This window comes from Serinus canaria, chromosome 6 (genome assembly GCF_022539315.1).
Source record: "Serinus canaria isolate serCan28SL12 chromosome 6, serCan2020, whole genome shotgun sequence".
In the NCBI taxonomy this organism is placed as follows: Eukaryota; Metazoa; Chordata; class Aves; order Passeriformes; family Fringillidae; genus Serinus; species Serinus canaria.
In genome coordinates this window covers 16,104,496-16,110,551 of record NC_066320.1, presented here as the reverse complement: position 1 = coordinate 16,110,551, position 6,056 = coordinate 16,104,496, and positions in this window count along the sequence as shown.

Sequence of the window (6,056 nt, the reverse complement as noted above, 5' to 3'; positions counted from 1 at the left end):
CTATTTGTTCATTGCTGCTCACAATAAATTTCTCTTATAACCCTAATTTTTCAAACTCATTTTTCTTCTTTTATGTGCCAGCAAAACTGAAATACAGAACTCTCCAACAGCAGGACGTCAAAAGGAGACAAGCAACTGAATGCACTTCCAGGGAGCATTTTCCATATATCAGAAATAACAGCTATCAGAATTTTAAAAACCACAAATTATTGGGAGCTCTTGAGGGAGCTCCTGAAGGCAGCATCCTATTTATTATTATTATTGTTATTATTATTATTTTTACTACATGACCTACTCAAGTATAATTTTATGGTGTATAATTTAATCAGAATGCTCTGCAGGCAGGTACATTATCCCAGCTGAATATGTTTCCTATTTTCAGTTTGCCTGAGATGAAGTAGCTGGACATGTTAAAGAAAAGCTACATAACTGTATAAGAAGTGTGTAGCTTTTTCATATGTTTCTCAGTACCAGATCTCCAAGTGCTTTAAGAAAAAAAGAGTCACATGTTGCTTGCCTTACTTTGTCCATCTGTGAAGTGAGGATAATACCTAAAGACAGCAGAAGGTGAGGATCAAAGACCGTGTCCTGAGCTTTTTCCAGTACTGAAATAGTTAGATTTTTTTCCCATTACGTCTGAACAAAAGAAACACATCAGAATAAAAGAAATTAGAGATAGCAGTAAGACAGAGTGCTTAAATAGTGTTCTGATCCTCTCCATATTTTAGTTCTGCTAACTGCAAAAGTCAGGCATTTATTATGTAAATTCAGAGTCGTGTTCAAATTTAGCTAGTTACGTAGCATAATTTTCCAGTTCTTAAAATTCCTCTAAATTAGGAAAAGCTTTCACACTTGAATTCTGGCTGAATTAGCTGCCACAGAAAATAGAAGACAAAAATTACTTTCACATATGAATGCAACAGAAGAACAGACCCTGTCAATACTTTTGTCGATAATATGCATGACAAACTAACAAGCTTCCAATAAATTAAATTTCAAACAGTTTGGCCTTAACCTGGCAAACTGTCCAATATCTACTTTGGCAGATGGCTGAGAAGTATTATGGGTGAGAAAGTTCTTCTTGGCAGCAGGGCCTGCATTCACAGGCAAAATGAAAGAAATCACGGCAGTATTGACACTGCAAATGTCAGTTTCTTCAGAACAACACAACATCCTTTGGTAGCAGACTGTTGATCAAGGCTAGAGATAAGTACTGAGAAAGCCCTTTATCACACTTGCCAAGAAAAGAAGTGAGCATTGTGAGGGCTGTACACAATGACTAAGACCCAGCCTACTATGGAGCCCTAACTGGCAGCACCTTACAAGAAGCTGGGAAGAGCTGCCCATCATAGAGCACACAGAGCTTATGAGATCTGCACAGCATCTCCAAATGCCTGGTAGCCTAAAAAACTCCTCCCAACCATCAGGCCGTCTGACTCTGTCAGCTGGAAAGTTATTTGCTATAATACCACCCACTTTAGAGTTACATCACCATCCTATATAAGAGCACCAATAGCCTTTTGCAGATGAAAAGCCTCTTCAGTGCTCCTCAGTATAATTTTCTTACTGCTCCTTTAGAGTTGGTCAAACTGGAGCAGCTCCAGACACCCAAGCCTGTTACAGACTACCTTTGCTCAGCGTATTATAATCTAAGACTGAAAAAACCCCTTTGTTCACTGATTATTTTATTTTTTCACATCCTCAAAAATGCCCATAAGTAACACACTTCCAACTGGAACACAAATTCCTGGTTCCTTTTTCTGATTCTGCCACAGACTCATACTTTTGGAAATACTTCTCATCGCTCTGTGCTCCAGCCTACTGTATATAAAACTGTGCAAAGCACAATGAGTTCCCTGACAGAAAGATGACAAATTATTCATTTACTTATTATTCACATACTTTACTCTTTATTTTTAGACAATTGCTCATTTCGCTGTCACAAAAAAAAATATTCTTCATACCTGCAAGCTAACTAAGTCACAATACAGGAATGAAATGGATTCATTTGTCATACACAAACACAGAATTGTCTCTTATTTGACTACAAGACCTTTGTAACTATGACAAGATGTACATGAGAGGAGGGAAAGAATGACAAAAAAACCAAGGAATTATTCACGTAGAACCCCATGTTACCAAGAAAGTGTAAAGACAAATAGGCTCTAACAAACCCAGCTGTAACCTAGAGACGCCGATTGCTCTACCTGTCAGACTCTGAAATTGCAACATGAGTTTTCCCAGGATCGACCGAAGGAAACACCTCTTGCAGAGCCAAAATAAGCGCGTTGGTAACCGGCCGAATGAGCTCGGGAGCTGCGCTCGGGAGGAACGCCTGGCGTTCCGCGGCGCGCCCGGCAGAGGGCGCCAGGCCGCGCTGCCCTGGAGAGCCGCGCCGCCCCTGCTCCGGGGACGTCGGGGCTGCAGAACTGGGACTTCCCGCGCCTGCAGCGGAAAATGTGGGAGCCGGGGGCGCTTCCAAAGGGGTGCTCACAAGTTGTTTAAATTTTCGTAGAGCTCGGAGTTTGAACACTCATTGCTACTTTAAAGAAATAAAAATTTAAAAAAAAAGAAAAAGGGACTACTCAAAATACCATTTCTCCAAATTACAGAAATGGGGGTCTGTAGAGGACTGAAGATAAACCATAATTAAAATACAGTTTGGGTTAGTAAAAATAAAAGCACTGGACAAAACTTAAAGCTGTGTGCTGATATTCTAGGCTTAGCAGCAGGAAAGGATTTTAAGCGGTCTCAAGGACACGTGAACGTATGACAAGATTAAGTGAAAACAAAGGGAAATAAAGCCTAAATATCAGGAAACACATCCCAGCAAAGCGTGCCTTGCTTCAGATTAAGGCCCATCACCAGAGCCTTTCAAAGCTAGAGTATACAAAAACAGCATAATACCTATTGTAGGGAACACTAAGTCTGCACTAAGCAGGGGGCAAAACCAGGTGGAAGGGGTACTTTTTTGTTCTCTAATTTCAAGTCAAATACAAAGAGAAGCACATGTAAAAATAAAATGTCTCACATACATGAATTGTCCACCCACATGTTATAATGTCACAGAACAAACTCATTTTGGGAGGCATCCCCGACCATAGTGGGGAGCTGATCTTTAAGGTCCCTTCTGACCCAAACTATTCTATGATTTCAAGTACATTCTACCAGAAGGAATTAACAAAAGGTTGGGGAAGGAACAATTTTCCTCTGGCTTGATTCAACACACTTGGATTATTCATCACATTTGTGAAGGAATATGAATCCTATCAAGTAATTAAGATGGTGTGTTAACCTTTCTGGTTTGCAACAGGCTGTGACTGACAAGTAGAAGGGTTCTCCAAGAACAATTTCCTGTGCTGTTGTTTCCTTCTCCCTGGACTCTCAATGAAGGGTGTATTTTGTGTGCTTGTATAGGGAATCCCTGTGGAGATTTTGTTGAGCTTTAGGTCAAACCTCTCTGCATTTAACTTAAAATTGGGGAGATATTAGATGCCATATTTTTTCTGGTATCTATTACCAGTACTACAAGACTAGTCCTCTTCCATTACTGTAATTTAAAAAATCCCACTCTCTTGCATCAATTTGGTTTAGAGTGAGGTGGGAAGGTGAAATATCAAAATGCAAAAAAGTACACTAAAAGAAGCCACTACTTCCTAGTACTCAGTGCACACAACTAAGAAGTTTAAATAGTTATAAGAGAATCTCAGTGGTATTGTGACTTAGATTTCTCACACCTCTGCTTCAAAGTCCAGTCTAGTTTTCTCCTCCCATCATTGTCCCAGCTGATGGTCACCTTTGAAGTCTTGGTTGTAGAAAAGAAACAACAAACAGAGGTCCAGTCTGTTGTTGTTCTGAAATCTGTGATACAAAAATCATAGGATTTGTAAGAATTTTCAAATTGTCCAAACTGACAGTATCTGAGAATTCTGAAAACTTCTTATGGGCCTCAAGGCTTCCAAGTGAGCCAAAGAAATGACAAAGCAGACTGAGGATGAACAAATCCCTACATTCTGCTGATGAACAGGATGCCATGAACTACCTGGAAAACGCCGGTAGAACCTCTTAACATAACATAGTTTAGGAATGTCTGTTCTAATTCAGTTAAGAATTGATGAGGGAAGTTAGGTCAAACAGGGTAACTGCAATTGTTTGTCATAGCTTTAAAAATTGTCAATTTCTAAGGGCTTGTCCTGGTTTAGGGTGAATTTGGGAGTAAACTTCCAAGTGAGGTCCCTCTAGAAAACAGATTCAAGCAGCCCCTCCTACTCACCAGTATGGGAAATATTTCCTTGGAGAAAAGTGAAAAAAACCTGTTTATTTAACAAGCCAAGAACTTACAAACACAAAAAAAATAAAAATATGAAACAACGGAATTTCTCATTGCTCTGAAGAAAGGCAAATTCAGAGAGTTCTTTCTGTGGCATGTAGCTCGACTTGCTCAGTCTCTTATCGGTCCTCCTGCATTGGGAAATAAAGTCCTGGGCCCTGGTGGGCCACAGGCTGAGTTCCTGGTGCTTTTCCAGTGTTTTCCCAGTGTTTTTCCCGGGTTTTCGGTCCAAAACAAGATTGATCAGTGCCAAGAAAAAGAAAAGTCACTGTCTGGAGAACTTCTCTGCCTCAGCTAGTTAAAAAAAATTAACTAGATGCAAAGAAGTGCTGTCTCCTGCTGTCCGTGCTGCAGACAACACAATCCGTGAGAAAGAATGCGGGGGAGCTTGTGCAGTTTCTGCAAACAAACCGTGTGCTTCTTCTCCCCCCCTTCACTTTTGGAACCAGTTTTAAAAGCACAAAACTTATTTCTGGGATAAACAGACAAATGGGGATAAAATTCAGCATCATAAAGTTACCCCAGGACCAGGTTTTACATGTGCTACTTCATTTTCTTCAAAAATTCCCCTTCCACTTCACTGTGATGAAGCCTGCTCTAGAAGCAGCTTCATTTTCAGCATATTCTTCACACAATGTGTCACACAATTTGAAACCTAGAAATAGCAGGCTTGGTAGAAGATTTCAAACTGTTTACCAAACTAAGGCAAAAACACAGATGGAAGGAAAGATAATAGAGCATAGTTCATTACTTCCGGTTAAAGTATGGATAAGTGCAGCTAAAAACAGTCGAAAGCAGAAGAAATTAAAAGCAGTGGATAATCTTACAATGAGGTATATTCGTACAGTGCCAGTGGAGGAATGTATGTACATTTCAAAAGAAATAAGCAATGGAAACAGACTCTGCTCTTAGTAACACTGGAGTGAGTGTGATGTTCCCTACCCAGCTGGCATTACCCTGGATTTTTTTTTTTTTCTAATTGCTAAAGTCAGAATCAGGCTCATTCGCTGGGTATTTAGAAACACATGACTGAGGAGCATGAGTCGGAGAACAACTATGCCTTGCTGCTTTAGGGTTTTTCTGAAGAAGCACCTGGCATAAGAGAGTTAGCTCTCCAAAGGTGCTCTAAGGAGCACTGCGTTGTTAGACCAGGCAGAGCAGCGAGCAGCTCACCTGACTGGGGACGGGCGAGTGCAGCCAGCGAGCAGGAAAGAGCCGCACTCCTGTCCCCCCATCCCGCTCTGCTCCTGTTCCCCCCATCCCGCTCTGCTCCTGTTCCCCCCATCCCGCTCTGCTCCTGTTCCCCCCATCCCGCTCTGCTCCTGTTCCCCCCATCCCGCTCTGCTCCTGTTCCCCCCATCCCGCTCTGCTCCTGTTCCCCCCATCCCGCTCTGCTCCTGTTCCCCCCATCCCGCTCTGCTCCTGTCCCCCCGTCCCGCTCTGCTTCTGTCCGCATCCAGCTCTGCGGCTCTCTCAGGTCGGTACGTGGTCACATGTTGGACTCGGTGATCTCACAGATCTTTCCAACCCAGATGATTCTGTGATTCTTGAACGGCCTGAGCCTGCCCTAGACACACAGCAATCCTGCAGACTGGCAGAATGGATGATAATTCAGCAGCTCGTCGAGCCTGGGTGTGGTGGGTGAGTTTTTAGCCCGGAGACTGCACTAGGGCGGCTGCTTGGGGAGCATCCCGTGACGGAGCTCTGGCTGACCGAAGAGCTGGGC